Below are 12,332 nucleotides of genomic sequence, written 5' to 3' on the forward strand. Positions count from 1 at the left end.
AACCGGTATTAAAAGCTCTTGTGTCCTTGGACGACCTCGGTATCTTACCAACACTATACTACGTCCACGATGGGTGCACTTGCCCATATGTGTGCTTAGTGTTAGTAAATATCGTGTTTTATAAATTTAAAACTTGGCTAAAAGTGTAAAAAGGGCTTAAATAAACATCTAAAAACATATATACACTAACACGCATCATTCACATAAATAGATTATTGTTCATATGTATGCTGTTCATATTGATCATATTAGGGTTCATGAGAGTTCTTGATAAAATACCTTGTTTGATCGATATCATGCTAAACGAATTGTTAGAAATCTGTTGATTGAGTTGAGTATAATTGGAAACTATCATGTGATTGTAACCGATCTGCATGAAATCAGGAAAACCAGTTACACACACGGTTGCGACTCGGTATCACTCGTTGCGAGTCGGAACCCCACTCGAGACCACAAACAGCACAAGCCGAGACAACGGTTGCGAGTCCCGTTGCGACTCGTAACCAGACCATGATGAGCCGAAATCACCAGTTGCGACTCGCAACCTCCTGTTGCGACTCGTAATCTCCGGCTGTGACTCGTAACCACCGGTTGCGACTCGAGATCGCTGGTTGCGACTCGAGACCTCCTTTGCACGCACACTGTTTTGGGCCTACGCTGTCACGGGCCCAACCTTATGACTGTTATGTTATTGGACTTGTTTACATAGTTGCTAATTGGACTGCCTATGTTAATTGGGCCGACTACTTGGACTCGTTACTTGATATGAACTGCTGATACGTTTATGTGAATTGCCATGATCATACTTGATACCATACGTGATACAAATGTGCTACATACGAACCTAACTTGCATAGTAACCATGATAGGACGTGGTTGATTCCTTACTTGTATACTTGAGCATTATACTGTCTGCCGAGCAAACCCAGGTGAGTTCACACTCCTACTAAGGCATGGGATTCCCGGGTCGTGGGAATGGGATAAAGGTTACAATTGACTAAGAACGTACATATGCTTTTCCTAGACTATCACCTACCATGATCCTCGGATGTCAGGACGGTTCCGTAGGTTAGGATAACACCTACGTGGTCATATGCCAATTACTGCCTCGGATGTCAGGCACGCACGTAAAACCTACGTGTACGCATTACTTACTTCTATCCTCGGTACAAAGGATACGTACGTGAAACCCACGTACACCCCCGCGTCTCCTATCCTCGGTTGTGAAGGATACGTACGTAAGACCTACGTACACCCCATACGCGCTACTGTTCTCGGAAGAAGAACAGGGATGATACGAGTAGTTGATACGAATAGTCTAGTGGTCACATAACATGGGAAGCCCCCACCTATATAACTTACTATCGGCCCAGTAGAGCCACCCTGTACTTACTGTTACGTACTTACTTACTGTGAACTCGCTCAACTAGTTTGTTGATCATTCTGTTACATGCCTTGCAGATCGTTAGGTACTTGGAGCTTGCACAAAGAGGAGCCGGTCGTTGTGGACAAGGATCGTAATACTTTGTTGGACACTTATGACATTTCAGTATATTTAATTTGGGTTTATAACAATGCTTCCGCTACTCAAAACAATGCTTGGTTTTAAAACATCGATCATGTCATGATAACCTATTCTAATGACTTTTATTATTATTTAATGCTATGTTTGATATGATTGATGGCTTGATCCTGGTCACGTCACGCTCCCAAGCGGTGGTAATCCGCGTGTGGATTTTGGGGGTGTGACAGATTGGTATCAGAGCCATTGGTTATAGAGAACTTGGTTTTAATATGGGAAAACGTTTTTATTAAAACCGGACTATAACCAGAACAGTGCTCTCAACGATCCACAACGACGCTTCGCTCCACGTGCAAGACTCGACATTTCAGGTAATAAGGTTTATGTTTATTGCCTACTTGCTAGAATTACTTAGAACTTTGCTCGTGGTATGCTTAGACTACAATGCTCACTATTTGCTATTGCTTAAGAACCCTTACGTGCTTACGCTTTTCTGTCATCGCACTATTCGCGAACTTTTCTCACCTATTTCGCCTTTGACATGAAGATCAATGGCTGGAAGAATTAACATGACACAAGCCCAGTTAGAGGCTCTTGTTCAAGCCCAAGTTGCTGCGGCAGTTGCAGCAGCTCAAGCAGGTCAACAAGCGCAGCAGCCTGTCTGCACTTTCAAGAACTTCATGGACTGTCGTCCAAACTCTTTCAGCGGCACAGAAGGAGCGGTTGGACTCCTCCACTGGTTCGAGAAGCTAGAATCAGTATTCGAAATGTGCGAGTGCCCTGAGGCTCGCAAGGTCAAGTTTGCTACTGGCACCTTGGAAGGAATCGCGCTAACCTGGTGGAACGCGCAGGTGCAGATTCTTGGGTTGGCAGCTGCTAACGCCACCCCATGGAACGATTTTAAGGAACTCATCAAGCGTGAGTACTGCACGCGTGAAGATATTCACAAGCTAGAAGACGAGCTGTACAATCTGAAAATGGTTGGGTCAGAGATCGAAGCGTATACTAAACGGTCGAACGAGCTGGCCGTTCTGTGTCCTACTATGGTGGACCCTCCATACAAGCGCATTGAGTTGTATCTCAAGGGATTGGCGCCAGAAATTCAGAGCCACGTTACGTCGGCTAACCTCGAAAACATCCAGGAAATCCAACGCCTCGCTCATCGCATCACCGATCAGGCAGTGGAACAGAATAAACTGCCTAAGCGTGTCAGCGCTACTACTACAGTCACTCCTTCAGCTACTCCCGTTACCCTCAGTGACAACAAGAGGAAATGGGAGGGGGATTCAAGCAAAGCATCAGTTTCGGTTCAGTCCCAGAATCAGCAGCGAAAGACTGACAACTATCAAAGCCCTAACCAGCAGTCGTCAGGTAGCCACATGCAGGGTGGATATCGCGGAAATCTTCCAAAGTGCAACAACTGCAACAAACACCACAACGGTCAGTGTAACAAGGGTCGTTGTCAAAGATGCCTCAAGATGGGTCACGAGGCCAAAGACTGTAGAAGCCTTCGTCCTGCGAACCAAAATCAGCAGCAGCCTCACGCTCAGCCCAACCAGCAACAGGGCAACAAGGGATGCTACAATTGTGGTGCTGAAGGCCACATCAAGAGACACTGCCCACAGCTCAACAGGAACCAGAACAACAACAACAACAATCAGGGCAATGGCAACAACAACAATGGGGGAAACAACAACGGCAACGAGGCAAGGGGCCGTGCATTCGTACTAGGTCGTGGCGACGCAGTGAACGATCCCAACGTTGTTATGGGTAAGTTTCTTCTCGACAATATTTACGTTACTGTTTTGTTTGATTCGGGTGCGGATACAAGCTATATGTCTGTGAAAATGTGTCAACTGCTAAAACGTGCACCAACACTTTTACCCACCAAACATGTAGTAGAGTTAGCTAACGGTAAAAGTCTAGAAGCCACGCACGTAGTTCAGGGTTGTAACCTTATTCTAGCTGGTCAAGCCTTTTCTATTAATCTCATTCCCATAGTTTTGGGAAGTTTCGACGTCGTGATTGGGATGGATTGGTTATCCCAACACCAGGCAGAAATCCTATGCAGCGAGAAGATTATTCGCATTCCTCGTTCTGGTCAGGAACCTCTTGAAGTTCAAGGCGACAAGAGTGGTGCAGTGGTTGGCATCATCTCATTCTTGAAGGCTCAGAAGTGCTTACGAAAAGGTCACACAGCCATTTTGGCTCTTGTTTCAGACGCATCAGTAAAGGAAAAGAAATTGGAGGATATTCCAATTGTACGCGATTACCCTCAAGTGTTTCCTGAAGATTTACCTGGCTTACCGCCTCATCGTCAGGTTGAATTCCAGATCGAGCTTGCTCCAGGAGCAGCACCCATAGCTCGCGCACCATATCGTCTAGCTCCATCAGAATTGGAAGAATTGTCAAAGCAGCTACAAGAGCTCTTGGAAAAGGGCTTTATACGTCCAAGCTCTTCGCCTTGGGGAGCTCCAGTACTTTTCGTGAAAAAGAAAGACGGTACGTTCAGGATGTGCATCGACTACCGTGAACTCAACAAGGTGACGGTGAAGAACCGTTATCCTCTTCCACGCATAGACGACTTATTCGACCAGTTGCAAGGGTCGTGTTACTATTCCAAGATCGACCTACGGTCAGGATATCATCAACTGAGAGTCCGCGAGGAGGATGTCTCTAAGACAGCATTCAGAACTCGCTATGGTCACTACGAGTTCTTGGTTATGCCGTTCGGACTTACAAACGCGCCTGCTGTATTTATGGATCTTATGAACAGGGTGTGCAAACCCTACCTTGACAAGTTCGTCATTGTATTCATCGACGACATTCTGATTTACTCCAAGAGTCAGGAGGAACACGAGCAGCATCTTCGTCTGATATTGGAACTCCTTCGAAAGGAACAGTTGTACGCTAAGCTCTCAAAATGCGACTTCTGGCTTCGTGAAGTCCACTTCTTAGGCCACGTGGTAAACAAGGATGGGATTCACGTCGATCCATCCAAGGTAGATTCGATCAGAAACTGGCCTGCACCGCGTACACCGACAGAAATACGTCAATTCTTGGGTTTGGCAGGATACTACAGACGGTTTATTAAAGACTTTTCAAAGATCGCGCAACCACTTACGCTACTGACACAGAAGGGTGTCACCTACCGTTGGGGCAACACGCAGGAAACTGCTTTTCAGTATCTAAAGGATAGGCTCTGCAGCGCACCTATTCTTTCATTGCCAGAGGGCACAGATGACTTCATGGTATACTGTGACGCATCAATACAGGGTCTGGGTTGTGTATTGATGCAACGTGATAAAGTGATAGCCTACGCTTCTCGGCAACTCAAGGTTCATGAACGGAACTACACGACGCACGATCTAGAGCTGGGAGCTGTTGTTTTCGCGCTTAAGATATGGCGACACTACCTGTACGGTACCAGGTGCACGATTTACACCGATCACATGAGTCTCGAGCATATCCTTAAGCAGAAGGATTTGAACATGCGTCAACGACGATGGGTCGAGTTACTCAACGATTACGAATGCGCCATCAAGTATCATCCAGGCAAAGCCAATGTTGTGGCTGATGCCCTTAGCCGAAAGGACACCTTACCAAAGCGCGTGCGAGCGCTACAGCTTACGATTCAGTCTAGCCTTCCTGCTCAGATACGAGCTGCTCAGACAGAAGCACTAAAGCCCGAAAACATTAAGGCTGAAGCCTTACGCGGCTCGCGACAGCAAATGGAATAGAGGACAGACGGCGCCTACTATGTAACGGGGCGTATTTGGGTCCCTCTTTATGGCGGTCTACGCGAACTTGTGATGGATGAAGCTCACAAGTCTCGCTACTCAGTACATCCAGGGTCGGACAAAATGTACCACGACATCAGCACTACTTATTGGTGGCCTAGTATGAAGGCCCACATTGCTACGTACGTTGGAAAATGCTTGACCTGTGCGAGAGTCAAGGTTGAATATCAGAAACCAGCTGGTCTACTTCAGCAGCCTAAGATACCTCAATGGAAATGGGAAGAAATTTCCATGGATTTTGTTACCGGCTTACCTAGATCTCAGCGTGGGAACGATACAATATGGGTCATAGTTGATCGACTCACCAAGTCTGCACACTTCCTGCCGATTAAGGAAACGGACAAGTTCTCCACTCTCGCAGACGTCTATCTCAAAGAAGTTGTTTCGAGGCACGGAGTGCCCACCTCTATTATTTCGGATCGCGATGCACGATTCACGTCAGAGCTTTGGCAAGCAATGCACAAATCTTTCGGCTCACGATTAGACATGAGCACAGCATATCATCCTCAGACGGATGGGCAGTCTGAGCGAACGATCTAAACTCTTGAAGACATGCTTAGGGCATGCGTTATAGACTTCGGCAACGGCTGGGAAAAACACCTCCCTTTGGTGGAGTTCTCGTACAATAACAGTTACCATACCAGCATTCAAGCCGCTCCATTCGAGGCATTGTACGGACGTAAATGCCGGTCACCTCTCTGTTGGGCAGAGGTGGGGGATAGTCAGATTACGGGTCCAGAGATTGTAGTGGACGCCACAGAAAAGATAGCACAGATACGGCAACGCATGGCGGCAGCACGCGACCGTCAGAAAGCCTACGCGGACAAGCGTAGAAAGCCTTTGGAATTTGAGGTCGGAGACCGGGTTTTATTGAAAGTTTCACCCTGGAAGGGTGTGGTACGTTTTGGCAAACGGGGCAAACTGAATCCGCGGTACGTCGGACCATTCGAAATCTTAGAAAAGATTGGCAAGGTAGCCTACAAGTTGAACCTACCAGCTGAACTCGGAGCAGTTCACAATGTCTTTCACGTATCGAACTTAAAGAAGTGCTTATCAGACGAAAACCTCATCATTCCTTTTAAGGAACTCACTATCGACGAGCGGTTGCAGTTCGTCGAGGAACCAGTAGAAATCACGGACCGGGATGTGAAGGTCCTCAAAAGCAAGAGAATCCCTCTTGTTCGAGTTCGTTGGAACTCCAAACGTGGCCCAGAGTACACCTGGGAACGCGAAGACAGAATGACAGAAAAGTACCCCCAGTTATTTGAAACCAATGCAACCACTACTGAGGCTGAAGCTACTACTTCGGAATTTCGGGACGAAATTCCAGATCAACGGGGGGAGGATGTGACACCCCAGGAAAACCAGTGAATGCTATAACTTACCTAGCTTCCTCAGTGAGTGCATACCAAATTTCGGGACGAAATTTCCAATTAGTAGGGGATAATGTGACAACTCGTACTTTACCGTCTCGTACATTACGTGTAACCGTTGAACTAATGTGAATTATGTGATTAAGTTGTGTGATCGAATGTTATGTGCTATATAATTTCATAAGAATGTGTACGTTACTACTTGAACCGAATGCTCAACCGAACACAAACCCACTCGGTCCATGTAATGGACCCGAGATCATAAACCGGCCCAAGTGAGGCTTCGGCCCACTTCCCATATACGTAATTACATACACACACAACTAGGGTTTTTAGTTTTCAATCTTGGCAACCAAGAAGCACACACAAACTCTCTCTCTTTCCTGCTCGAACCCGACGGCACAAGACACAAGAAGATTATCGTCCCTCACTTTGATTTCCAATCGGTTAGTATATTTGATTTTGTTCATGTATGGTTCGTGTGTTACTGCTTGTTGTTTACCGAATGATATGCAATTCGGATTGTTAACGTGTTCATATGAATCGGATGAGAACTAGATGTAATCTGTTGTTATGCTAAATGATTCGGATGGAACTTGTGGATGTGCTAAGTAAATTGGGCTAGGTATTTAGTCACGGTTACATGTTCACATAAATAGATTATTGTTCATATGTATGCTGTTCATATTGATCATATTAGGGTTCATGAGAGTTCTTGATAAAATACCTTGTTTGATCGATATCATGCTAAACGAATTGTTAGAAATCTGTTGATTGAGTTGAGTATAATTGGAAACTATCATGTGATTGTAACCGATCTGCATGAAATCAGGAAAACCAGTTACACACACGGTTGCGACTCGGTATCACTCGTTGCGAGTCGGAACCCCACTCGAGACCACAAACAGCACAAGCCGAGACAACGGTTGCGAGTCCCGTTGCGACTCGTAACCAGACCATGATGAGCCGAAATCACCAGTTGCGACTCGCAACCTCCTGTTGCGACTCGTAATCTCCGGCTGTGACTCGTAACCACCGGTTGCGACTCGAGATCGCTGGTTGCGACTCGAGACCTCCTTTGCACGCACACTGTTTTGGGCCTACGCTGTCACGGGCCCAACCTTATGACTGTTATGTTATTGGACTTGTTTACATAGTTGCTAATTGGACTGCCTATGTTAATTGGGCCGACTACTTGGACTCGTTACTTGATATGAACTGCTGATACGTTTATGTGAATTGCCATGATCATACTTGATACCATACGTGATACAAATGTGCTACATACGAACCTAACTTGCATAGTAACCATGATAGGACGTGGTTGATTCCTTACTTGTATACTTGAGCATTATACTGTCTGCCGAGCAAACCCAGGTGAGTTCACACTCCTACTAAGGCATGGGATTCCCGGGTCGTGGGAATGGGATAAAGGTTACAATTGACTAAGAACGTACATATGCTTTTCCTAGACTATCACCTACCATGATCCTCGGATGTCAGGACGGTTCCGTAGGTTAGGATAACACCTACGTGGTCATATGCCAATTACTGCCTCGGATGTCAGGCACGCACGTAAAACCTACGTGTACGCATTACTTACTTCTATCCTCGGTACAAAGGATACGTACGTGAAACCCACGTACACCCCCGCGTCTCCTATCCTCGGTTGTGAAGGATACGTACGTAAGACCTACGTACACCCCATACGCGCTACTGTTCTCGGAAGAAGAACAGGGATGATACGAGTAGTTGATACGAATAGTCTAGTGGTCACATAACATGGGAAGCCCCCACCTATATAACTTACTATCGGCCCAGTAGAGCCACCCTGTACTTACTGTTACGTACTTACTTACTGTGAACTCGCTCAACTAGTTTGTTGATCATTCTGTTACATGCCTTGCAGATCGTTAGGTACTTGGAGCTTGCACAAAGAGGAGCCGGTCGTTGTGGACAAGGATCGTAATACTTTGTTGGACACTTATGACATTTCAGTATATTTAATTTGGGTTTATAACAATGCTTCCGCTACTCAAAACAATGCTTGGTTTTAAAACATCGATCATGTCATGATAACCTATTCTAATGACTTTTATTATTATTTAATGCTATGTTTGATATGATTGATGGCTTGATCCTGGTCACGTCACGCTCCCAAGCGGTGGTAATCCGCGTGTGGATTTTGGGGGTGTGACACTTTCTCAGGTTGCATTTTCAAAACTATGGAACGATTGGAATAGGAGAATCCATGGGGATTCGAGTACTTAGCGGGCGTTCAAGTATTTAGAAGTCTTAGCTCAAATACTTCCGCTGTGCAATGAAGATATCATTCGGATCACACCCGACTCTGATGTTGATGAAACGGTTGTTAACCAGGAGAGGTTAATTCACTGGTCTCGTCAAGTAGGGTTAATCCCTTCTTTCCGGGGATCAGTGGCTTGACCGTCAGCTGGGCTGTCTCCTACACAAGGAAAACACACCGTGACTCGTAACAAGGAGGAAGGGGTGGGGAGTGCTCCTTGTTACCACTCTCCGGCGTGAGAATCAGTAATTTGCTTGGGAAGCAAAGTGTGATAGTAGTAGTAGTGAGAGAGTTGTGAAGAGATACCTCAAACCTGCTTTGGGATAGGTATTTATAGCCGAGGAGTGAAGGAGGATGGTTGAGTTGACAGACTGACATCGCGCTGCCCTTATGCAGGTGTGTCAGGCTTGTCGGCTGTGGATGTGAAGCCACGTCCTACTACGGTGTCAGTATGTTGCTTACGTATGGGCTGACAGGCTACTGTCATTGGTACCATTTGCCTCGTGAGCAGGATGCGGTGCCGCGCCGCATCGCTGCCTGTGGTAACCGTTGTTGTTTCCGCGTTCCCATTCTGGCAAAGACTGTGGGATGCGGTGCTAGGCCGCATCGCCGCTTATGTTGACTGTTGTTGTTGTCCAGATTCTTTGTCATGGCAAAAGTGTTCATAGGATGCGATGCTAGACCGCATCGCTATACGTACACCCATTTTCATACACAAGGTAAGGAGATATTCATAGGATGCGGTGCTAGGCCGCATCGCTTATGCCTATCTTTAGTTTCCCATCCTTTGACAGATTGGATTTGACAGCTGTGTTCGTGCGTGCCCGCACGGACACAGATAAGTTCTTGCTGGTGGGGGTTTTTGATAAGGGTAATGGTCACTCGCGGTCGTGCTTGACGCGAGATCTGGGACCATACCCCTTCAGATGTAATCCATTTATCGGGGTATGACACTATCCTTATATAACCTAATTTTATCTTTTCCTTTTATTTTATTTTTTTGAACCGTTCTTTTTTTTTTTTAGTTTTTATCTTTTCCTTTTATTGAACCATAGTCATTGTTTATACATGTTTTGCAATTGGTATACATCGTGGTACAAATATGTCAGCGACAACAGTAATTAGTTATAGGGCTGTAAACGAACCGAACGTTCAGCGAACAGTTCGACTAGAAGTTCGTTTACGTTCGTTCGTTTAGTAAACGAACGAACATAAACAAGAAATTTCGCTCGATTAGTTAAATGAACGAACACGAACAGAGGTCCCGTTCGTTAAATTGTGTTCGTAAACGTCTCATGTTCGTTTATTTATGCTGTTCATTAAAGATTTTTGTACATTTATTTATTTTATATAAACTTTTCATATTCAATAACTCTTATTTATTTTATTATCCTAACAAATAGAATATGAAACCTCATTTTTATAATGTTTATGCATCGTTCCCTTTTTCTTCTCATTATTCATATCAATGAATACTATTGACATTTGTTAAACGATTAGGGCTTTACCAAAAATAAAGTTCCAGCACTTCTCCACCGACATCGACCTCTAGTCTCTGCTGATTTAGTTAGGTGGTGTTTGTTTTTTGGCCAGAAGCATTTCTGGCGACTTATGTCTGCGCTTCGCAGACGCGCGCAGATGTTTGAAGTCTGCAGCTTGTTTGTTTTTCGGAAGATCTGCAGACAAAAACGTTTGCCTCACCTCTTCCCCACGCAGACATGGCCTTAAGTCTGTGGACCTCTTCTCACCTCTTCTCCTGCCCACAGACCTGCATCACCTCCACCACCACATCTCCGCCACCATCTCCGCCACCACCTCCACCACCACCGCCGCCGGTGCGGCTCCCAAATCCCCCAAATCGAAACCCAAATCGATCGCTAACAAAACCCCCAAATCAAATCGTCATCATCTGTTATCATCATCATCATCATCGATCGCTAACAAAACCCCCAAATCGTACCCCAAATCGAAACCATCATCTGTTATCATCATCATCACCATCATCTTCATCGCATACCTGAGCTTAGTTCCAGTGGGTGTTCGGTGGAGGAGATGGAAGTGAGATGGTGGTGGTGAGTGTTTGGTGGTGGTTGCGACGGGGGTGGTGCTGGTTGCGACGGTGGTAGATGATGGAGGAGGTGGAAGTGAGATGGTGGTGCTGAGTGTTAGGTGGTGGTGGTGGTGGTGGTGGTGGTGGTTGCGACGGGGGTGATGGTAGGTGCGACGGTGGATGGTTGTGGTGGTGGTGGATGGTTGTGGTGGTGGTGGATGGTTGTGGTGGTGGTGGTGGTGGGGAGATGAAGGCAGAGAGAGAGAAATTCTGTGGTGTGTGTTGTGTGTGTAGAAGATGTTTTTGTAGAAGTAAAAAAACAAACCCTCTTCTCCTTGCAGACTGCAGACTTTTGGTCCACCTCTTCTCCTGCAGATGCCTGCAGATGTGGTCCGCAGACTGCAGACCTTTTCCCACAGAAAAAACAAACACCACCTTAGTGTTTGTTTGTGTTCATGAACACGTTCATTTCCTTAATGAACGAACACGACCGTGACGTCTCATTCGGTAAATGTTCATGAACCGTTCACGAACATATTATTTCCTTAGCAAACGAACACGAACAAGATCTTGTTCGTGTTTGTTCGGTTTATTTACAGCCCGAATTAGTTATATAAATTGATGTGTTGTGCTATTAAATGTATATGTAAGCATTGTGCATTATTAATTATGTCTTCACGTTGTTTTATATCATATACATATACCCATTAAAGCTCGCATGCATCCATTTGTAGGTCAACATATAAATGTGATCTTTTTAGGTCAAGATATTTGCATATGATATTAGAAACATGTATGTATGTTCACATGTACAAAGTTAAAGTTAGCAATTATTAGGAATAAATATAAATAGATCAAGTATATAACCTTTTACGTCCATCACCAATTTAGATAAATCAGGATCGTATTAGTAGTGGGCTAAGTGGACACTAGGGTGAAGTCCAGCCAAAAAACGATTTAGACATAAGTGAATAAGGGTATGCGGATAGTTAAAGTTAAAGAGTAAACTAAGTAAATTGTAAATCGTAAAATATTAAATATATAAATAAAAAAAAAATCTTAGTATTCGGTTTCTCTATACTCCTCAGTTCTAAGTCCACTCTTGATCCAAACCAATCGGAAGAACTAAAGTGGCAATGACATAGTTGGATACAAATTATCCAATTGATAATTTGATTATTCCTCAACAAGAAACAACTCTATAGAACTTAATAACGTTTTATCTATATAAAATGACCAATGTCATTATTTATGTCATATTAAACCTACAGTTTAGGTCATG

Source organism: Helianthus annuus, chromosome 11 (assembly GCF_002127325.2).
Source record: "Helianthus annuus cultivar XRQ/B chromosome 11, HanXRQr2.0-SUNRISE, whole genome shotgun sequence".
Lineage (NCBI taxonomy): Eukaryota > Viridiplantae > Streptophyta > Magnoliopsida > Asterales > Asteraceae > Helianthus > Helianthus annuus.